Source organism: Harmonia axyridis, chromosome 2, assembly GCF_914767665.1.
Source record: "Harmonia axyridis chromosome 2, icHarAxyr1.1, whole genome shotgun sequence".
Classification (NCBI taxonomy): Eukaryota; Metazoa; Arthropoda; class Insecta; order Coleoptera; family Coccinellidae; genus Harmonia; species Harmonia axyridis.
In genome coordinates, this window is record NC_059502.1 from 4618993 (window position 1) to 4644622 (window position 25630).

At 37.2% G+C, this 25630-nt stretch overlaps 1 protein-coding gene across 2 annotated transcripts in view; it reads right to left on the reverse strand.

Moving 5' to 3' along the window:
- LOC123672043 overlaps nucleotides 1-25630 on the reverse strand; it is a 230208-nt gene that overhangs the window by 188886 nt on the left and 15692 nt on the right. The window lies entirely within an intron of this gene.

A 25630-nucleotide genomic window follows, 5' to 3' on the forward strand; every position in this document is an offset into this window, starting at 1 on the left:
GGTAACAACCGATCTCACTGAGAGGAGATTCTGCAAGTAATTACAAAATAATCATGTTAAGCTTTCCGCAAAATTTCATGCTAATAGCATCAGCAGAACCATAGAAAACTCAAACATGATATGTACGAAGAAAGCACCAATTGGAAGTCCATAGCTCAAAATCGCTGGTTTATTAATGAGTCAATTGCAAACTTGCAGACCCCATATGTTATATGTGGTCACCAAGGGTTTTATTGCGGTATCAATGAACGAGCGCTCAATTGCTCTTGACTTCAGGCCTGTACTTTCCTTATTTTTGATAGAACCTAAATCTTAGAAATATCGTTTTCACATCTGGATGAAGAAACTCAATTTAAATCCTTATGCAAAATTTTTTATTGATGTCACAACCACAACAGAAAATCAGAGTATAGAAGAAATAACTCCCCAATATTAACTTAACCACAAAACCGACGTTATTAAGATTTTGGAAGTTAATATAGAATATCAGTTTCAGTGTCCGTGCACAAATTTAAGCTGATCACAAAATCAGAACCATAGAAATTGAAAAATAAATATCCAATATAACCGTGCTTACATTTCAAATTAAGTTGAGGATTTGTGCGCATATATAGAATATTGGTACATCTCAGACTTCTTGCAAAGTATCGTGTTTATAGATAGATATAGTTTTTATCAGAACCATAGAAAACTCGAAAATAGATCGAACATCGAATGAAAATAAAACTATTTTTGTGTTTTATTAGCACTTTGGTACGTCTCTCGGATTCAATTCAAATCGAACTTGTGTGATAATACAAACCAAATCATCTATCATTAATACTTTATAATTCTCTATAAACCTCCCAAAGTAAGCACCGATAATCACCACAACATCACCCACCAACGCAAAAACCATATCCAAACATTTTCCCATTTCCCCACACGAATGCCACCAGGTCAACCCAGCGGCGTTGCAGCAGCGTAGGCGAGGGGGGGGCACAGGGAAACAAACCTCACGTTAGTCCCCCCCCCCTCTCAACCCTGTTCGGCATACACACTCCACTAATCGGTGTGTGCAGCATAATGCGTAAAAAGCGTCAGAGGCAGCTTTGAAGAAAAAGGGGGTCGAGTGTTCCACGCAACGGAAGGGTTACGCGGATCTGGCTTTGGGTCGCATGTGACCCAGATACGGTAATCTGTAAATTAATGCAGGGGAGAACAATATATATCGTGCTTGAGCTGGTGCGTGGAGCGCAGGGGGGTAGAGGGGGAGATGAAGGGGAGTATATGGAACTCGGCCGATGGTTTGGTTATTACGCGTGGAGTTTGCTGCAAGCTTTCTAGTTGTTGAAATGAGGGGTTTGGATGTTAAGGAAGACTTGTTTTTGTGACGTGAACCGATCGACAATTTTAATTTTTTCAATTTATGATAAAATTAATATATACAGGATAATACCAGAAACAGTATTCGCTCGAATAGTATGCCATATCATGCAATAAAACAACAAAATAACCACAAATTACATGTGCCCAAAAAAATACAAAATATGTAGTCAAAATAAATATCAATCATTCGAAAGTCAAAAGCAAGAAATCAAGAGAATCAAGTCACAATTAATACAGTAATTCATATTTTTACCTATGATCACTGAAATAATGTTACTCTCATTATTATATTGTTTTTGATTTACTCATTCATTTTGCCAACGATCATATTATTAGATAGTATTCATTCGTATGTGTGAAGTTCAAAAAGTTCATAAAAAAAATTGTATTTTCAAGAATTCGTGGGTTCATTTCGGAAGTTCCATTCATAGTTAGCTTTCAACACTTGGACTTCTATATTCTACCCGGATAGTACTATATTGTATCAAAACTGCTGACATTTTCACGGATTCGTTTGTCTGTGAGATGCTATCATCAATTTCGAGACATTCTGAGGAAAATGTCTTGGCACCCCATTGTCAGATTATCGAGATTTGTGAGAAACAAATCACATATCATATGTAAATGACAGCAATAGTGATCACAATTGTTATCTCTGAGGATATATGATTATTATGATTTTTCCCCATTACAGCTCGCGGTGCCTGGTTATGAACAGTTTGGCTAACATATTTGATATTATTGGACATCAGATATATGAGGATTCAGTTATTATGGTCTCTCTTAAAAAAATCTCACGATATGTCGTTTCTCGGTCATGTGAATTATGCAGGCGTCATCTTGAGGCATGAAAAAATGTATGGAAGATCTTGGATTTTGTATCTCATATCATAGCCAATGTGGAGCAGTGTATAAAAAATTATCGATGGCGGTGCCTAATATAACCAAGGAAGATCATTTCTCAGTTGGGTTCTGGCCGCCGAACATCCAAATTCTATCCCAACCAGAAATGAGAGCTCCCCGATTGATGACCAAAAACCCCGAAAATTGCAAAAAATCCATTTTCAAAGCTCCATATCTCGAAAACTGTCCATTTTTGAGCTTTGTGGCTAGAGACACTTCTGATCAGTTTATCAAGAACTACAACATATCAAAAATTCAGCCAAATTCACGGAAAGCCATTTCCCATATAAAACGTGCGGGGTCCTTTATCATGACTCAAGAGGTTCTAACGACCAGTCATTGCTTCTCTAGATTTAAGACGAGAGTGATATTTCTTGAGAATGCTCCACTTCCATTTGCATCCAAGAGAACACCTCTCCTCCTCCACTGACCCCACAAGGCATTTCTAGCGCTCGACAAGGGAGAGTCCAATATAATGGCAAGGATGTAGCCTCAAGCTGTTCGCCCTAACTCCGACCTAGAATAAGGGACGAGAAAATCCACGCAATGTTGTTGCTACGTGCGTTTCCTCCTCCGGTTGCCTAGGCGACCGGGATCTCCTCAGAGGGAATATATATTACGTCATTTCGTTTCATAGCGTCACCGACGCTACCCCCTCTCCGCCCCTGGCCACAGGCTTTCCGGTAGGCAGACGACGTAGGCCTAAATTCGAGGCCGGAAACTCTGGAAAATCGACAGTTACTTTTGGGGACGTGGGGTCGATTCTTGGGGGTCGTTGTCCCCCAAAACGTAGGTTTCAGTTTTAATCTGAACATTTTATGTCTGGGATTTCCAAACTATCTGGAGAGATACAGTGATGGAGATGAGTTTACATCTGTTTGTTTTTCAAAAGAATTATTTGGTAATTAAAGGGTATTTTTTTAGAGCTATAGAACTTTAAATTGCAATAAAACAACGATGGATTATTCGATTGACATGAATTTTATTTATCCGCAAGATAATCTTGTGGCATTACATTTTGAATATGATTTCTGGCATATGACCGCCACGGCTGGCTCGGATGTAGTCCAATCTGGACGTCCAATTTTCGATGACTTTTTCCAACATTTGTGGCCGTATACCGGCAATAACACGGCGAATGCTGTCTTCCAAATGGTCAAGGGTTTGTGGCTTATCCGCATAGACCAATAACTTTACATAGCCCCACATAAAGTAGTCTAGCGGTGTTAAATCACGAGATCTTGGAGGCCAAATCACAGGTCCAAAACGTGAAATTAGGCGGTCACCAAACGTGGCTTTCAATAAATCGATTGTGGCACGAGCTGTGTGACATGTTGCGCCGTCTTATTGGAACCACAGCTCCTGGACATCATGGTTGTTCAATTCAGGAATGAAAAAGTTAGTAATCACGGCTCTATACCGGTCACCATTGACTGTAACGTTCTGGCCATCATCGTTTTTGAAGAAGTACGGACCAATGATTCCACCAACCTATAAAGCGCACCAAACAGCCAGTTTTTCTGGATGTAACGGTGTTTCGACATACACTTGAAGATTAGCTTCACTCCAAATGCGGCAGTTTTGTTTGTTGACGTAGCCATCCAACCAGAAGTGCGCCTCATCGCTAAACAAAATAAAATGGACGTAGTGCGCGATACGTATCCCGCACAGAACCATTATTTTCGAAATAAAATTGCTCTATTCGCAAGCGTTGTTCAGGCGTGAGTCTATTCATGATGAATTGCCAAACCAAACTGAGAATAAATCACTTGACAGCTGTCAAATCGGTGGCCATCTTGAACAGTAATGCCTACTCAAAGTTATATACCTCGAAAAAAAACACCCCTTACAATAAGTTTAATAAAAAGTGTGTTTTGCAAGATTCCTTCTCATTTCATAATTTTTTTATTGATGTGACACTCCACAATAAAGCTGATACAAATCAAATAGCAAATCGGGTACTCGAAAAATATATACCTGGCTTGAGATGGAAAAACTACTACTTGACTTGAGCTTGGTTTGAAATCAGTCAGTTTTTTCTGAAAATTCTCGATACGTTTCAAGAAGGGTGTCATGTGTTTTTTTGATAGGATTCCAATACAAAAGACAAAATGAGCACTCTGAAAAAATCAAGTAATGTTAAAAACTCCCATCGACGAACTATTCTAAAAGCTCACCCCTGAAAATAACAAACCAAATATTCCCGAAATCAACCTACTAAGACTTCCAACCCTCCACCATCTCACCAAACCTCTCCGTTCCCCCAAATCAAATTCCCTTCCACACACCCCCTCGGAACCCTAATCGAATTTCCCCTTCGCAACACCCGGCAACACCGCGACCCGGCAACCTCGCACCGTCGGCAAAAAAGGGGAGACCGCGATGTGCAAGGAATCAACTTTACAAACGGGGAAAAAGAAAATCCCTCGTGTTATTATTTCAGGAGTGTTTCCTCTCCTCCATCCAGCGTCGTTTTCCCATTTCGACGGCGTCGCGGCGCTAAGGGCAGACGGCGCGGTTGACTGGCGACCTTCGCCTTCGCCGGCACGCACGCACCGCCGCCCCCGCGTGCCGCCCCTTCCGACGGGGGCGAGGTCGCTTCGGCGGAGGTTTCCACGGCCCTCGTGATATCGTAGGTTCGGAAAGGGAAAGTGCGAAGTCGCCAGATCGATGGGAATTATCGAGGTCGAGTTGTTGTGGTTTTCCGTAGATTTGGGGACGAAGAGGGAGATTTGGCAACGTTGCGGTTCTGGCGTGTTTGGGTGGATTTTTGTGGGGAAATGTAGGGTGACTTGATTTGGCGTGTTCGAGTTGTTCTTTTGATGTTTGTTTGTTAGATTATATGATATATTATAGCGTTGAAAAAATGTGCCTCAACGTATTATAATTGAAAATTCCTCGGTCTGCCATAGTGAAACACATTTTTTCGGCAAAATTCGATATTATTATTCAACATAGTTGCCTTCGAGGGCAATACAGCGATTATAGCGATCTTCCAACTTTTCGATACCATTTTTGTAGCACCATTTGTCTTTCGCTTCATAATAGGCCTTAGTTTCGGCGATTACTTCATCATTAGCGCTAAATTTCATTCCAGCGAGCATTCTTTTGAGGTCTGAGAACAGGAAAAAGTAGCTGGGGGGCAGATCCGGCGAATACGGTGGATGCAGAAGCAATTCGAAGCCCAATTCATGCAATTTTGCCATTGTTTTAATTGATTTTTGACACGACGCATTGCCTTGATGAAACAGCACCTTCCTTTCTTCGAATGGGTCGTTTTTTAGCGATTATTTTGTTGCTTGTATGTTTAGAGTAATAATGATAAATAGAGGGAGCATATGTCCTTTTCAGTAAGCAATTTTGTCCCCAACATGAACTATCAATTTTGACATGAAGCGTGCGGAAATGGAAACATATCAGTGATACGATATTTCACTCAATTCGCGAGTTTCTCCAGAAAAAACGCACTTCTTATATAACTTTAAGTTGGCATAACTGTTCAAGATGGCGATCGATTCAACAGCTGTCAGATGATTTATTCTCAGTTTGGTTTGGCAATTCATCATGAATAGACTCACGCCTGAACAACGCTTGCAAATAGTGCAATTTTATTTCGAAAATAATGGTTCTGTGCGGAATACGTATCGCGCACTACGTCCATTAGCGATGAAGCGCACTTCTGGTTGAATGGCTACGTCAACAAACAAAACTGCCCTATTTGGAGTGAAGCTAATCCTCAAGTGTATGTCGAAACACCGTTACATTCAGAAAAACTGACTGTTTGGTGCGCTTTATGGGCTGGTGGAATCATTGGTTCGTACTTATTCAGAAACAATGATGGCCAGAACGTTACAGTTAATGGTGATCGGTATAGAGCCATGATCACTAACTTTTTCATTCCTGAATTGAACAACCATGATTTCCAGGAGCTGTGGTTCAAACAAGACGGCGCAACATGTCACACAGCTCGTGCCACAATCGATTTACTGAAAGACACGTTTGGTGACCGCCTAATTTCACGTTTTGTACCTGTGAATTGGCCTCCAAGATCTTGTGATTTAACATCTGTAGACTACTTTCTGTGTGGCTATGTAAAGTCATTGGTCTATGCGGATAAGCCACAAACCCTTGACCATTTGGAATACAATATTCGCCGTGTTATTGCCGATATACGTCCACAAATGTTGGAAAAAGTCATCGAAAATTGAACGTCCAGATTGGACTACATCCGAGCCAACCGTGGCGGTCATGTGCCAGAAATCATATTTAAAATGTAATGCCACAAGATTATCTTGCGGATAAATGAAATTCATGTCAATCGAATATTCCATCGTTGTTTTATTGCAATTTATAGTTCTATAGCTCTAAAAAAAAAACCTTTAGAACTCCATCCCACCGCTATCACCAGTTACAACAGACCCCAAACAGAACCCTACTTCACACACTCACACCGGAAGCTTCCGATGATGTTTTCCTAACTGCTCATCTCGGCCGCATAATTGTTTATCATCCAGGACGGGCCGGTTTAAGCACACAATGTCTCCCTACACATTCTCCCCCCCGCGACTTGGGACAACACTCGGGATCCCCTTATCAATCGTCCTTTCATAACTTTCACTGTTCGGCTGAACGACCGGGAGAGCGCTAGGAGAGATCTTGGACGGCGGGGTCGTCGACCTGTGCCGGGGCTGACCAAGCGGGCCCGTCGTCCTAACAACGAAACCAGCCAGTGGCAGCGGTGTCGACAAGGGGGTTTTATTATGTCGCGGAATCGACGACGTACCTGGCCTTCCTGGATGTTCGCTCGGGCCATAGAGTAATGAATACAGATAGAGGAAGTATACGCAATTTTTACATGTCCCCAATATGGTTAGATTACGTTGTCGGATTGTGATATCTTTTCAAATCCACATTTTTACTATATCGTTATGGATTTTAAGGGTGTTTTTTTTAGAGCTATAGAACTTTAAATTGCAATAAAACAATGATGGATTATTCAATTGACATGCATTTTATTTATCCGCAAGATAATCTTGTGGCATTACATTTGAAATATGATTTCTGGCATATGACCGCCACGGTTGGCTCGGATGTAGTCCAATCTGGACGTCCAATTTTCGATGACTTTTTCCAACATTTGTTGATGTATATCGGCAATAACACGGCGAATGTTGTCTTCAAAATGGTCAAGGGTTTGTGGCTTATTCGTATTGACCAATGACTTTACATAGCCCCAAAGAAAGTAGTCTAGCGGTGTTAAATAACAAGATCTTGGAGGCCAATTCACAGGTCCAAAACGTGAAATTAGGCGGTCACCAAACGTCTTTCAAAAATTCGATTGTGGCACGAGCTGTGTGACATGTTGCGCCGTCTTGTTGGAACCACAGCTCCTGGACATCATGGTTGTTCAATTCAGGAATGAAAAAGTTAGTAATCATGGCTTTATACCGATCACCATTGCTGTAACGTTCTGGCCATCATCGTTTTTGAAGAAGTACGGACCAATGATTCCACCAGCCCATAAAGCGCACCAAACAGTCAGTTTTTCTGGATGTAACGGTGTTTCGACATACACTTGAGGATTAGCTCCACTCCAAATGCGGCAGTTTTGTTTGTTGACGTAGCCATTCAACCAGAAGTGCGTTTCATCGCTAAACAAAATAAAATGGACTTAGTGCGCGATACGTATTCCGCACAGAACCATTATTTTCGAAATAAAATTGCACTATTTGCAAGCGTTGTTCAGGCATGAGTCTATTCATGATGAATTGCCAAACCAAACTGAAAATAAATCAATTAACAGCTGTTAAATCGGTCGCCATTTCGAACAGTTATGCCATTTTAAAGTTATATACCTCGAAAAAAAACACCCATTATATTATATTGAATGAAATATATTTATTTGAGTGATTCGCGCTTAAATATACAAATTTGAATATTTGGAATCCGATATTTCTCCTAATTGTCGAATTTATAATAAGCAGGATATTTATTATTTTCTGTATCTACCTGCTGAAATCCAAGGTTTGGCAACTTTTGCTCTCTTAGTGTCATCGGTTGTTTCGCGTCGTTTGGCGCGCTTGAAGGCATTTTATTTCATTTTCACTCAAACAATTTTCAAAACACTCTTCTTGCTTCAGTTCTCAAATTTCAGTCTGTCTAACAGTTTTGTGTTACTATCTCAAAAACTTCTGTAGACATTTACCCGAACAAATAAGTGTTCATCTGACACCTTGAAATTGTGGGATTAAGCGATTCTCAATCAAATATGCAAATTTGAATATTTGGAATCCGATATTTTTCCTAATTGTCGAATCTATAGTAAGCAGAATGTTTATTATTTTCTGTATCTACCTGCTGAAATCCAAGGTTTGGCAACTTTTGCTCTCCTAGTGTCAACGGTTGTTTCGCGTCGTTTGGCGCACTTTTTATTTACTTGAAGTTTGTTTCCTAAATTTCTGATATTATTAGGTATTTATTTCAATATATTTTGAGTTAATATGAATCGTTTATTCACTATGGGACATAAGAAGTGCGTTCTTTGTGGAGAAACTCGCAAATTGAGTAAGATATCATATCAATGATGTGTTTTCATTTCCGCGCTCTTCATGTCAAATTCGATAGTTCATGTTGGGGGACAAAATTTGCCTACTCAAAATGACATATGCTCCCTCTATCTATGTTTATTACTGTGAGGATTTCACGAACGTCACTTTTACCTCTTTTAGCAGTGAGCATATAAAGGGTTCTAATATTAACTTTTCAAATAGAAAAATTGGGTTACATAATACAGTACGTTAAGAGCTTTTGAGCGTTCATTCATTCACTAATTGTACTCTAGGAGACCACGTATATATTTATATACAGTTATGTGGTCTCCAAAGGCATTTCATTCCATTTTCACTTAAACAATCTTCAAAACACTCTTCTTGCTTCAGTTCTCAAATTTCAGTCTTTCTAACAGTTTTGTGTAACTATCCCAAAAACTTCTGTAGACATTTACCCGAACAAATAAGTTTTTATCTGACACCTTGAAATTGTGGGATCAGTTGATATTCCAACATAAATAGAATGAACCTCGTGAAGTGCGGTGATAAATTTCGAATCATATCATTTTGTAAGGACGACAAAGCCAGAAAATCCAGTCAATTTTTCACACATTGCAAGCTTATAATATATTCGACCCACTTTCCTAATAATCCAGAGTTATAAATAACGCGATCAAAGCGCATCTTGAAGTTATTATTCAATCAGTTCTGAATGTGATTCCGAATCTGATGGCTTCTTCATTACTTACAGGTGCTCGATGTGTCAATATTTTGTCGAAAACGATTTTTCCGAAAGCTGATTGATCGGACACAGCCTCCTTGTTGTCACTGATTGATATTTCTGTATTTTTTAAATTGGAAATATGTACCATATAGACTGTGTCCGCAGAGTATGTAACGAATTCATTTTTAGCTAAACAGACCATTTTGAGAAATAATCCTGAAACACGTGGATTTTCTATTTTAATTTACTGTATTTTAAAATAATAATTTAATATACAGGGTGAATTACTTTCGAGTAATGACGTCACCGTCATTTCTTTCAAATGGAACACCCTCATTTTGTCTCAATTTCCGATTACTCTAGCTGAGCTGATTCCAAAATGTATCACATGTTGATTCCAATTGGTACAGGGTGGACAAAAATACAATAGTTTTGTGTGTGCTCATAAAGTAACGCGTAACATTCTTTATTAGTTAAGTTAACAATATTATGAAAAATACTTATTGTCTAGCGGTAATTGGTTTGAATGTAACACCCAGTAGTTTGTTACATTTTCAGATTAATAAAAATGAGCTGTTTCCAAACATGTTTGATATTTGTGGTCTAGCAGACAGAATATGAATGAAATTATTTCTTATTTTTATACATTTTTATTAATCAAAAAATGTAACAAACTACAGGGTGTTCCATTCAAACCAATTGCCGCTAGACAATAAATATTTTTGATAATATTGTTAATTCAACTAATAAAGAATGTTACGCGTTACTTTATGAACACACACAAAACTATTGTATTTTTGTCCACCCTGTACCAATTGGAATCAACACATGTGACACTTTTTTGGAATCAGCTCAGCTAGAGTAATCGGAAAATTGAGACAAAATGGGGGTGTTTCGTTTCAAAAAAAGACAGTGACGTCATTACTCGAAAGTAATTCACCCTGCATATTAGATTAGATATTATTTCGAAATACGGTAAATTGAAATAAAAAATCGACGTGTTTCAGGATTATTTCTTAAAATGGTCTGTTTAGCTAAAATTGAATTTGTTCCATACTTAACGGAGTCAGTGTGGATTTAAGAAGTTGATATTTTTGATAAATGTTATTTATATTTTGTGCTTTACTACAAAGTTAATTTTTTCCCTATTTTTTCCTTTTATTTCTATGAAGAAGTAATTGTTTTAGGATAACGCTCAGATTATTATTACTCTATAATGAAATCAAACTTAATTCAACCGATATTTTTCCACGTTGGCGAAAGAATCATTCCAAATGAATGTGACAAATTGATGTCGCCAAGCCTAACGTTTTCTCTAAATAGGATTCGAACAGTTTAGAGAGTGACCTTCGAACGAAAACGAAAATATGTAGATTTAATAAGATTTTTTTATAATAGTCATTTATATTTGATTTTGGTCTTTGTGCTTTAATACAAAGTTATCTTTTTCTTATTTTTTCCTATTATTTTTGCGAGGAAGTAATTTTTTTAGGATAACGTTCAGATTATTATTACTCTATAATTAAATCAAACTTAATTCAGTCGATATTTTTCTACGTTGGCGAAAAATAATTCCATCTGAATGTGGCAAATTGATGTCGCCAAGCCTAACGTTTTCTCCAAATAGGATTCGAACAGTTTAGAGAGTGACCTTCGAGCGAAAACACATTCTGTTACGTAAAAAAAAATCGGTTAAGAGGTAACTGACATAGTGGATAGTCTCCGAGTATACTCGACCAGTTCCAGCGGTTCCGATTATCTAATATACGTAAATATATGCGAGGTTGTTAGAACGTGTTTATATGAATGTTGGCGCCAAAAACTTAGGACGAGATGATGAGATTCACTCATACCTCATATACCTAGCCGGATATTGTAATTAGATAGTCGAAACAGGATCGCACACATTTACATGAGATCGAGTTCGTGAGTTGTAGAAGTGTAGAGGTGAAGTAAACGGTTTGTTTGTGCATGAAACGTAATGATTTCACGGAAAATAGTAATTTACGTAACAAGTCCGGAAAATAGGGTTTTTTTGGACGAATAGACAAAATTCCAGGACGAGCGTAAGCGAGTCCTGGAAGTCTGTGAGTCCAAAAAAAACATTTTCGGGCGTGTTGCGTACAATATTTTTTCGGCAACCATGTAAAATAACACTATCGCTGCTGCTTTCCATATTTTATTGCGATTGCGATCAAAAAACATGCAAATTTTTGACAACTAATTTCATATGAACTGTCAGCCGTTATCTTGGTTGCTATGGATACTATGATTCTTTTCCGGCCTAGTCCGGGAAGTACGTACTTTCCGGACTAGGCCGGGAAATGCTACTTTCTCAGAGAAGAAGCGTCCGGGAAGTGAGCACTTCCCGGACGGTTGCCAAAAAAATATATTGAAACTTTGATGATAATGTTGCGAATCATTCGAAAATATTTTTATTTTCTAGGGTGTTCCAAAAATAGTATTTCACGTATTCTACAATATATATTTATTGATTGTTTCTAATAGGTCATATTAGATATTTCTAGGGTGTACCAGAATTTGTATTTTACCTATTCACGATCAGAAATATACGAATGAATTTTTTCTCAATGGAGCAGAACGTCTTCAAAGGTATGACTCAAGAGGTAACACCACCCCGTCGTTGCTTAATTCAAAAAGAAATAAGAGATAATTCTTCTTGAAAACCACCGATTTTCATGGGGTTCTCACATAATTTCCTTGAACAATAATATAAATGGAAGAAAGTAAATATTTTCAATTTCAGAATGGAAAAAAAACTTTGGTAACTTTTCGTTTTTTGCGAAAAAATTGATGATATGTACTTTATTGTACAAAGCACTGATATATTTTCAAAATATTCGAGAGAAAAATTACCAAAAATCATTACAAAAGCGTTAAAAATATAATTTCTTGAAAGTCGTCGTACAGTGCTGCCCTCTACTTATTTGTTTGAAAAAAAAGAAGGGACATGAATGGATACCAAAGTTTGACAGAAAAAACACGTGGTGGTTTCCTCTTAAAATAAAAATCTTTTTTTTTTCTGCGAGATTAACGTAGCAGAACTCTTGAAATTTGGCATGACTGTTATTACTTGGGAGCTCTAACTAAAGGGTGTTTTTTTTAGAGCTATAGAACTTCAAATTGAAATAAAACAACGATGGATTATTCGATTGACATGAATTTTATTTATCCGCAAGATAATCTTGTGGCATTACATTTTAAATATGATTTCTGGCATATGACCGCCACGGCTGGCTCGGATGTAGTCCAATCTGGACGTCCAATTCTCGATGACTTTTTCCAACATTTTTGGCCGTATATCGGCAATAACACGGCGAATGTTGTCTTCCAAATGGTCAAGGGTTTGTGGCTTATCCGCATAGACCAATGAATTTATATAGCCCCACGGAAAGTAGTCTAGCGGTGTTAAATCACAAGATCTTGGAAGCCAATTCACAGGTCCAAAACATGAAATTAGGCGGTCACCAAACGTGTCTTTCAATAAATCGATTGTGGCACGAGCTGTGTTCAATGTTGCGCCGTCTTGTTGGAACCACAGCTCCTGGACATCATGGTTGTTCAATTCAGGAATGAAAAAGTTAGTAATCATGGCTCTATACCGATCACCATTGACTGTAACGTTTTGGCCATCATCGTTTTTGAAGAAGTAAGGACCAATGATTCCACCAGCCCATAAAGCGCACCAAACAGTCAGTTTTTCTGGATGTAACGCTGTTTCGACATACACTTGAGGATTAGCTTCGCTCCAAATGCGGCAGTTTTGTTTGTTGACGTAGCCATTCCACCAGAAGTGCGCTTCATCGCTAAACAAAATAAAATGGACGTAGTGCGCGATACGTATTCCGCACAGAACCATTATTTTCGAAATAAAATTGCACTATTTGCAAGCGTTGTTTAGGCGTGAGTCTATTCATGATGAATTGCCAAACCAAACTGAGAATAAATCACTTGACAGCTGTTAAATCATTGAATCATCTTGAACAGTAATGCCAACTTAAAGTTATATACCTCGAAAAAAAAACACCCGTTACAAATGTGAAGACACTGCGAAAATTTGAATCAGGAGAGTCTCAAACTGAGAAATTCAAGTCAAAATTTATCAACAACTTCTTTATGGGTATTTCAATATTTACAGATTCTTCGGTAACATTCGATAATCAAATATTACTTGAAATATTTTTTTTTATCAGATGCACTGTTTTCGAGAAAAACCGATTTGAATACTCTTCATTACAATGCTACCTCAAAATTTGACGGCTATACTTGTCACAAAAGCAACGAAACAATGGTAAACTTTCCTGACCATATTTTCTCAAAGAGGTTATCACAATTGGCCACTGAGATCTAGTGGTTTAACATCTTTAGAATTTTTACTTCCGGGCCACGTGACTAATAAGATCTATGCCAGTATTCACAATGAAATGAAGACCTTAAATGTGGAATTCATGAAGTTATCGAGGACATACAGCTGCAAATGTGCAAATTGGTAATTGATAACTATTTAAAAAGTGACAGCTACTCTGTTAGAAGACTATTCAAAATGACAATTTTATTGGGAAACCCTTTATAATTATATATTGATTTTACCAAAGCAAAGAAAAAGCAATCTTTTCTCGACTACAATTGGAGGTAGAAGTAACGAATGTAAACTCATGCTATGAAAATTATGAATATGAATAGTAAACAAGTCGATAATTCTCGAAGTTTGTATGAAAAAAAATTTTTTTCTGAATTTCATTGCATTCGAGAGTCTGTAAAGTAGGTACCAGATAGATCTGTTAGTCAAAACATCAAATTTTTTCCCCATAATAAATAACCGAACGTTGTAACTCGATAGTCTTGTGAACCTCTATTCAACTGAATCTCTTACAACTTGCTGCGTTGAAAGTTGATGGGAGATTTCGAAATAACAGAACTGAGAGATGACGGCCGCGGCATCAGCATCTAACTCGTCCTCATCTCGCCCAGAGCTAAAGCGCTAACGTCAGATTGTCTTCAGATCTAGAAAAAGATGTTAACGATCTTTCGTTTTTGCCTTTTAGACGCCGTTCCCTTTGATATGGTATAATCTTACGAATGATAAATTTATTTCTAACCGGCAGCATCGTAATAGAGAACAGAAGGAGAAATAGGAATGAACGATATTAGACGAAACCACGGTCTTTTTCAACGAGGTTTTTTCGTGTTGGAGAGAGCTGAAAGATGGGACGAGATTTTGCTATTTAATTTGGTTGAATAAACTTTAACAAAAAGGTGCTTGTGGATGTTCAGACTTAAAAATACGTGTAGTGTGCATAAAATGACATAGAAATGTCCAGATTTTTTGGTTAATCTATCAGCGATATTTGTGCATTTGTTCCAAGTGATAGAGAAATCAATAGGTCATTAGAAAGGTTAATCAAATCCTTTCAACTAATTCCATAAGCAGGTGAAAATGAATATAGCCAATAATATATGAAGATGCCGTTAAGATTCGAATTTATGCAATGGTTACATCAATGATGTCATTTGGAAGTATAAACAAACAAGTGTCACCTCCAAATCGTTTGTTTTCACTAATATTTTATTTGCGTCAGATAAAAATATATCACTATTGAAAGCTTAAACTATGAGAATGTCATAATAGAGAAAAGTATTTTCATACTGCAAAGTATGTAATTCCTCAGTAAAATTCAAATTTGTGGCTGAATGACTTTTGTTGCATCGTGAAGAATTCTTTCAAGCCAATATATTCAGTCTAAGAAGGCGTTTGTCATTAGTGTTTATGATGTTGAGCTTGCCCTGCAAGTAAGGGGTGTTTTTTCGAGGTATATAACTTTAAGTTGGCATTACTGTTCAAAATGGCGACCACTTTAACAGCTGTCAAGTAATTTATTCTGAGTTTGCTTTGGAAATTCATCATGAATAGACTCACGTCTGAACAACGCTTGCAAATAGTGAAATTTCATTTCAAAAATAATGGTTCTGTGCGGAATACGTATCGAGCACTACGTTCATTTCATTTTGTTTAGCGATGAAGCGCACTTCTGGTTGGATGGATACGTCAACAAACAGAACTGCCGCTTTTGGAGTGAAGCTAATCCTCAAGTGTATGTCGAAACACCGTTACATCCAGAAAAACTGACTGTTTGGTGCGCTTTATGGGCTGGTGGAATCATTGGTCCGTACTTCTTCAAAAACGATGATGGCCAGAACGTTACAGTCAATGGTGATCGGTATAGAGCCATGATAACTAACTTTTTCATTCCTGAATTGAACAACCATGATGTCCAGGAGCTGTGGTTGCAACAAGACGGCGCAACATGTCACACAGCCCGTGCCACAATCGATATTGAAAGACACGTTTGGCAACCGCCTAATTTCACGTTTTGGACCTGTGAATTGGCCTCCAAGATCTTGTGATTTAACACCGCTAGACTACTTTCTGTGGGGCTATGTAAAGTCATTGGTATATGCGGATAAGCCACAAACCCTTGACCATTTGGAAGACAACATTCGCCGTGTTATTGCCGATATACGGCCACAAATGTTGGAAAAAGTCATCGAAAATTGGACGTCCAGAGATTGGACCACATCCGAGCCAGCCATATGCCAGAAATCATATTTAAAATGTAATGTCACAAGATCATCTTGCGGATAAATAAAATTCTTGTCAATAGAATAATAATAATTGTTTTTTTTCCATTTAAAGTTCTATGGCTCTAAAAAAATACCCTTTATGTCGTCAGGAGAAAGGATAGAAGAGATTTTGTTCAGATTAAAGGAAAGCAATTCAATATAAATATGTCAGCTTATTCTGTAAACAAATACACAAACCAATCTCCACACCTATACAGGGAGACAGAGTTTTTGCTGAGATTTTTATCTGTACACTTAAAATGTATGAAGCTCCGTTTACATTTCCTCTGCTTTCAAAAATATGTAGCATGAATTTTTGACTGGTGATTTTGGAAATAGACAACCATGATGACCATACTCTATCTATTCGTATTTCCGAAATCAATTCCTTCATCAAAAATTAATGTCAAGCAAACTCATATCGACTCACAAAAGATCATCTCAAACAAAGCCGTTTACAAACCGTACCAACAACAAAAAACACGCAAAACAATGCTACTTTCCCCCCTATCCCCACTGTCATTACAGCCTCCTCATACTGCCAACACTCGGGGGACAACTTCGTTGATTCGTGTAATTTTGCATGATTTTACCCGAACGGGTCCAGCCAGATATGATCTTAATTTTGTACCGAGATGCTATCAGCGTCGGATTCTGCATTATTTCGACCTTCTCTCGATGTGGCATGGACCGAAGAGGTCCATTATCTCGAAATTTATACATCCGAGCCGCGTACGTAGCGCATTCGTGGAGGAACATGAGGAGCAATTTTTACGTTTTGATCGCATAAATATGCCGAGGATTTCGGGGACGTAAATCACTACGTTCATGGCGTCATTAGTGCGGACAAGCGAGGTCAGGTAAGGTCGTATGGGCGGCCGAGAGTTTTGGTGGGTTTTTGGTTTATTATTTTCGAGAGTTATTTCAGAGAAATTGTTGTCATCTTTGAGATTTGTCGTTTGATAACGCTTAGCAACCTTTGGTTTATGTCAGATGAGATTTGGGTATTCCACAAATGCATTTGTATGTTGCAATGTTACTCGACTGATCAGAGGTACCAAACTGAAGATGAATTTTAGTTGTAAAGGCAATACAGAAGACCCCGAAACAATAGAAATATAACACTACTATAACCAACCACAAATTATTCACTATAAGATCTCTATTCGAGTGAACATCTCCGAAAAAGAACAGGGATTCAGACAGAATAGTCCCATAGTGGATGCAATTTCCATCCTACTGCAGTTGATAGAGAAATCAAGTGAATTCAATGAACCCTTTTTCAAGTTCTACCGGTTAAGACACTGCGATATCCTTGCTTCCTTCAATGTAAGAACATAGGCAAGAAAAAATTGAAAATAATGAATGCGATATCCTTGCTTCCTTCAATGTTAGAACATAGGTAAGAAAAAATTGAAAATAATGAAAAATTCATCCCTTCTATGTCTTTGCCTTGCAAGCAGATGTTCACAAGCAAATAAACGCCGTTCACTACGGCTTCAACTCATAGGGCACCCAATTTCCTTGTTTCTGAATCATTCCCATGACTTTCAGGCGTTTTTAAATGGCTTGTTGCGTCACTCCCAATGATCCTGCCAATTCTTGTTGCGTTTGACACGAGTCTTGATCAAGTAATGCCTCCAATTCTTCATCTTCGAGAATTTTCCTTCCTCCACCCCCATGCTGGTCATCAAAATCACCGTTCTTGAAGCGTTGAAACCACTCTTGGTACGTTGTTTCACTAATTCTCACCTCACCATAGGTATTTAGCAGCATTCGATGAGCCTCAGTGGAAGATTTCTCCATATTGAAGAAAATTAAAACTTCATAGCTCATAAGCTCACATGTTTAATCGAGAATAACTTTATGATGCAGACACAAATCGACTTATATTTCGATGACGTTATGTTTACAAATACCTCAGCTTATTGTATGACATCAAAGATCTATTTATTTCGTCTTCCACTTACCGCTACAGCCTTCTTTTGCAAAACGGCGGCAGCAAAGTTGTACACCTATATTTACACCGATAACACTACAACTGTAAAAACAAACTATGGGTTATCCTAGAAGGTTCTGGGAGAGTAAGAACGACCAGAGCTGGCTTTAAGATGGGAAATCGCTAATGTGCTATGAAGATGGCGCCGTACTGGTAGCAGAGGACGAAGACGACCTACAACGCCTCGTGTATGTGTTCAAAATGGGCGCATAAGAATTAAACATGAGTATCAGCTGTGAGAAACCTAAGACCAGGGTCATCGCTAAAGAGCCTATCTGACGAAAGTCAGTAATCAACAACAAAATAATAGAACAAGTAGTGTCAAGATTCAACTATCTATGAGTAACAGTATCCAGTGAACTATGCGTTGTGAAAGAGGTCCAAGCACAAGCGTACACAGCCGCAAAGATCGGAGGCTGTCTGAAAGTAGTAATTTGTCCCAACAAAACCATGTGATAGCAGCCTTCTCAGTTATCTGTATTTTTTTTTAATCTATACCTTTTGCTGCCATTTTCTCCTTCTTTCTCAAATATGGCTTTTTAAGTTTAGGCTAATCGAATTCACAAAACAAACTGACGATTCCTTTCAGACTACATGAATACAAAAACGTGCTGTTGCCACATTTACTAAATCCGACCGAGAAAATTCCCTAGACTCGAAAACGTATAATCACACAGTTCTCGCCAACATTGCATAACGACTTCACGTGGTCCACTGGCAGTTCATCCCGCGGGATTTGCAACAATCTTAACGCATCCTCCAGGTGTTAAACGTATAATTTAAGGCTATAGTTCACCATAAACACGAAAGTCTCACAGATACATTGTAAGCGTCGTTATTAATATCTCTGGCATAAGTGCTGGTTGCTACGAATTTATTTCAGGCAATTAACAAACTACGGGCTCCTTGGTTTTGCTGTTGGGTATTTTCACGTCGGTTTGGGTAAATAAAAGGGAGAGTAGGAAGGACGAAACGCGTTTTTGGCCTTTGATGCCGAGATCGAATGTGATGAGGATGGCATGCTTTGAGTGATAGGATTCACTGTAATGAGGTGAGAACAGGGTTTTTTTTGTTGTTGTTGGTAAGTGTGAGTGTAGGCATTTCGCAGGTTTCACACACAATGGCCAACAATTTGAATTCTTTCCAGTTGTCAGAAAGTTAGGAGTACCTAGATACAAGAAGTGTTAGACTCAAAGAAAACAGTCCTTCGTGTATATCAATACAAATAGAATAGTTGCTAGTATAGGTGAAAAATGGTAAAGAACATTTCAAACCACACTATGATGTTACAATCATTTACTTTGACTCTATATATTATTTTATTAACAGTATAGGACTTTGTTTTTTTGTTCATTATGTTCGACAATTTCAATCGTTTTTCAAATATTTATATTGAAGGCCTTTTTCTCCATCCAAACAAAATCTTTTCTATCCTTTGTTTTCACCAAAAGTTGTAGGAATAAAGGAGTAATAAATGGTATAATAATAATAATAATAATAGTATAGTTAGTGACTTATTCTTAGATAGAATCTGGAACTTAATGGATAACATGGAAACTCCCATGAAATTCATATATTGGAGAGCTTCTCACCAAGTGGTCAATGGTTTCTTCTATGCCACTCTCACACAGTGGGCTTTCAATAAAATGCCATTTGAAGAGCATATTATTGCAACGACCATGACCAGTCCCAAGTCGATTTGAAGTACACCAAGTTACTTAGGAAGAATAAAACCTGGAACTCCTTCTGAAGGATCAACGTTTATACCTTTGTTGAAGACATTTCAAAAACACCATTCCGAAGCCAAATTTCCTTGTCACTTCCATTAGACTGAAGGAAAGTATTAATCCATAAAGGTTTGTGTGACTTTAATCTAGCAGTTCTGGTAACTGAGAGATAAGACAATTGAAAATAAGTTCGGGTAGAACTGAAATTTTCCCAAGAGTTTTTGACTGCAACCTGTCTTCGAAAATGAAGTGGAAGTATATTTAACTTCCCAAACTATTGCAACGACCATGGCCAGTTATAAGTCGATTTGAAGTACATCAAGTTTCCTAGGAAGAACGAAATCTGGAACTTACTTTGAATGATTAGACTTTTGTTGAAGACATTACAAGAACTCCATTCCGAACGACAAATTACCTTGTCACTTTCATTTGATTGAAGGAAGGTATTAATCCATAAAGGTTTGCGTGACTTTACTCTGACAGTTCTAGTATCTGGTAGATAAGATACAATTGGAAATAAGTTCTGGTAGAAATGAAATTTATTCCAAGATTTCTTGACTGCAACCTGTCTACGAACATGAGGCGGAAGTAAATGTTATAGCACTGATAATCAACGTAAATGTATGGATCTAGAGGGATCTTATAGTTCCACTGATGAGAGAAGTTAATGATTCCAGTACGAGATAGTAATATGTCATATTTCAACATTGATAATTATAATTAAAGTTAAAGCTCTATTGATGTTTAGATTTCCTCCCTAATTTATGTGTTTTTAAGACGCCACATTATATTATTCGAACTGACATTAATAAAATCGACATTCCTGAAAAATATACTTCTGTCGAGCATCTAATACAAAAATTTATGTTCAGGCGAAAAATTTATCATGAACAACCAACAAAAAACTAAAGAAGTTTCCACATATTCATTACTTAGTCAAAATTCAGAGGTGTATAGGGCAGGGACCACTGAGTTTCCATACCGACAATCTCCTCAGCGGCCCCAAGATGAAATGCCTCATCGAAAACATATACATATAACCAGTACAAGTCTTATTTGTATCTATATTTTCGAATTTCGTCCAACCACGTGACAAACCGAAACAAACTCATTCTCCCGATCTATTCCCAGAGGGGCCCATTCAAGAATAGCGAATATTGTCGAATCATGCTTATTTCTGGAGGCGTAGCGACAACATAGATAACTCCCCATTTTTTTTAAGCCTAAAAATAGGCGGGACAATTGCCGATAAAGTACCAACGTGTTTTGATTTGAGGAATTCGCGGTGAACAAATATAGTACCTACGCAGCCCGTATTTTGAACCGTACGTTATTAAAAGAGAGTTATAATTATATCTTCGCGTAAGCTCACCACGTTAGCAAAATGAGGCGAATGCTACTCAGCTTATTGTTTTGGGTCGCCATACTTCGAGGAATGAGTGGAATCACGGGTGGGGTTGGCATTTCGAAGGAAAACACGTTTACTCTAAGAAATAACAATTGAAAAAATTTTGAAGAAAAAAATTTTAAGTTTGTACTATGATGCATTATTTTTTTATTACAAAAATATAAATTAAAAAAACATATGATGAATATTAGTATGCAATAAAAATGATAAATATGTCTAAGAAGCGGGTTTTTCAGCACTCGTTCATCAAAAATGAAATTCTATGGTTCCGATGACAATCCTACTTCTTCTTTTTACTTCAGGACTTAGTCCTTTATTTTCTGTAATGATTTCTCCACTAGACTCTTGCTGGTCACTCTGGGAGTCTTGTGGTATTAGTCTTTTATGTATTTCCTATTTTGGGTTGTCAATTGTCTGGCATCCTATCTACGTGGTCTCTTCATTGTCCTTCGTCTTGTTCTTGCTCATCTTATGTGACGAATCAATAGAGCAACGGTAGGGAGACGAACGCTCAAAAATATATTTTCCTCCGATTGTCAGTAAATATTAATTTTGCATCAGACACATTACAATCAGTGAAGTATTACTTTTTCTCTCTAGGCATCAAAGTTATTCTTCTGAATGCGAATAAAACATTCGACATTTTCTGACAATCAATTTTTTTGCCACCTTCCTTATATCTGGAGGAGTGAGTACTTCTAAGTCGCTATCACTGTCCATAATATAAATATATCCGATATTTTTCCGAAAAACCGTCAGATATTTCATAAGTTGTGAAACTATGATATAATTTTCATATATATACATTTCTATAGCAACCAACAATTCTAATAATTGCAATTTCTATCAAATTTCGTTTCAATTTATCACTACAGGAAAAATAAAAAGATCGAGAAAAAGATTGTGAGAATTGTAATAATTTGGAATTATAATATTCTACATATATCATTATATAAACAATCGAAGAAAAAATTATATGTTTGATTTAATAACTCGGCAGCAAAGTAGATTGGCTGCCTTAGCTGAACTATCAGCTGCAGCAGTCAATATATTACTTTGCTGCCTATCAAAACAAATAACTATTTTCATAATTTTTGGTTTTCTGTCAGTATCACACAGTTCGAAGATTTGAATTAAGTTACAATATATTCTGAAGATCTGATATCTGTTTTTTTCGTGGATTTGTATTATTGTAACAGTCTCTGATGGATGAATGTGGTACGGAAATGTTCTAAAATCCCAAACCTTGTAGCTTGTGCATGCCTTGAAATGCTTAATAGGACTTAATTATCTGATGTATCGCAGTTGAGCCGAGGTCAAGGTTAGAGGTGTGCATAATAATTTTGTTTTGTTCTGAATTTCAATTACATGCATGCAACGCAGCTACAAGTATATGGATCGATATATGCAACAGAAATGCAAATAATTCCAGATATTCTACAGTTCGCGTAGAAAGGGCTTTTCAGGATCAAAAGTAGTAGTAGTGACCTATCGATCCAAAACTGTCGATTCAATCTGTTTATGAAAATTTAATGATAAAATTGCGCCAAACGACTAAACCTGGTGACTGAGAACTGATGATCGAAGACCTGACTGCCATCTTGAATTTTTCTATATAGATTCGGTCCAGATCTAAGAATCGTTGAGTGTGTAAGTCTAAAAATGTTGCTAACTATACACATCAGCAAAATTAGGAACACGGATGAAATCTCAATGAAGTCAGTAGTTTATTTTCTCTTCAATCTTCGTCAAATATTTTTTGCATTGAAGCTCGAATCCTCCTAATCAGATGCCCTCCTCAGTTAACTTGCTACTGCAATAACTTTAGGAATTGTTGCATATTGATATTGCTGATATAAAGAAAAAAGGTTATTCCGTTAAAGAATAGTTGGTCAAATGAGATTCACTTCCTCAAATAAATTCAATGAATTTCAATCTTCAATCAAAATATCATCTGTAGATGAGGAATCATAAGGAGAATTTTGTTTACCTACATTAGTCAAAACATGAAAGAGTTCAGAACTAACACAAAACAACACAAGATAAACACACATAGATCAGTCAGTCTATTGAACAAGAATACGTAAACGTAGAGAAATACAACGCTCACACTTTTTTTTGTCCGATAGAATTGATAGATATTGCAACGATGCAACACAATTGTCCAGTTTGGACCGATCGGTAAAAAGCATAGTTCGAGAAATGAAGGATACGACTTAAAATTAAAACAGCGAGGAAAATAGTATCAGCTAGATAATTTTCTCAAAAAAAGGTAATGGAGATCTTCGATCATTTCTATTATTATATCAGTTCCTTATAGGAGTTCACTGCAGTCAAAACTCAAAAGGTCAATGTTGGTCGGATGAATCTTTGAATCCAAATTAATAGAAGTTCATTAATAAAACTTTTAATCGAATAGAAAGATATTAATAAACACACCAGGATGTTTAATTTAGGCGATTATCTTGTGACCAAGGTCCAGATGCACTGAGAATGTTACGATGTGAAGGTAGGGCATGGACAGATAAGAAATGAATATTGATTTTTGAGGAGAAGATATTAGGTATTGATTAATAGTATTTTTCAACTTTCGCAATAACCTTTGATGAAATATTTTTGTAACAATTTTTTAACATCCAATGCTGGCATTAAAATCAACAGAGCTTTTTGATGAACTCTACAGACTTATCTACGACAAAATCTCTTCGTTTCTAACGAAGCTAATAGCCTGAATATTCGACAACAGACGACGCTGTACATCGACCTTGCATGCAACAACCCGCAGGGTCATAGAGCGTTCCTTCCCATAGATATTCTTTCCTTTGCATCCTCGATGCTCATTATGCACTCTACTACGTGATCACTACATGCATCACTAATTAAATATGCTCAGCAATAGATTTATCTAGATTCGCTTATGGACATCGGAAGGATGGAAGTACAGCCTCTTCAGCTTCAACGAAAAAAAGAAACTGGTGCTTTTTGAATTCATTAAGGAGTGTTATTAGCAGCTAATTGGTGCAGGGATGTTGAGATGAAGAAGACGTGCAGAATGATATCGATTGATCTGAATATCATTGAAGTTGTCAGGTAATTTTACATCATCAATGACAAATAAAAAGACAACACTACTAAGATCATACACAGAAGTGATCAAAAAAGAGTTGACTTGATGAGTGTTATAAAGACTTTGAACCACAGATGTTGCTGAAGGCTCTGGTCGCCCAAATCAGGCAGTTGTTACAGAAAACATCAAAAAAGTTCACGAATTGAAGTGAATAGGATTTTTTGCATCGATCTGTGACAGTGGATGGAACATTCATTCATCACTACAGTCCTGGGTCAAAAAGAACTTCAGCTAAGTGAAAACCAGACAGTGGAAGCCGTCCAAAGAGACTCAAATCTCACACATCAGCTGACAAGGTTATGACATTCGTATTTAGGAACGTGCTTGGTATTTGTCATTGATTATCTTGAAAAAGGTAAAACCAACAACAGAGAATATTACGTAGCATGATTGGATCGATTGCTAGCAAAAATCAGGAAAAAACCTCCTCAAATGCAAAAAAAAAATGTTCCCTTCACTAAGACAATGCTCTTTGTCACAAGTCGATGGAAATCAGGGTCAAATTCAACGAATTGCGCACCCAACTGCTTGATCACTCAGCTTATTTCACAATTCTGGCTTTTTTCATACCCAAAAAAACTCCAGGGAAAGAAATGAAGACGAATTTTTCTACAGAAAAGTAAAAAGTAAAGAGAGGTTTGGAGTGTTCAATTTCATAAATGTAGATGTGTAAAAGTGACACAAACAATGAATTTGAGGACTCTCTGGTCCAAAATTTCAGATGTGGAATTCTTTTTGAGCGCTCATTGAATTTATTCCTAAGAAATTTAGTTTTTATGATAATTTGAAGACTACGAATTCCATCGAAATGAAACTTTGGAATAGCAGATTCAGGTTTCATGCAATATTCCATTCAGATTGAGTTTTCGGAATCGGCAAAAAAATCAATATTTCAGTGACAACAGATCCGATCGAATTAAAATTCTATTTATTTTTATTGAATATCATTTTCAGATTTTATTTCAAATCTCGTGTGAAATATTTTCAAAACAAATGGTCGCAGTTCCCGGAAGGCTTACCGAGCCACAACGACCCCAGTTCAAATAATAATAATAATAATAATTTTGAAAACAAGACATGCTATTGAAGATTCATTAATACTCTTGAAAGTTTTTGAGTAGAGTGGAATGTACAGAAAAGAAAATTTGCTCAACCGGTAGAGAATATTTCTTTTGCATATGGCA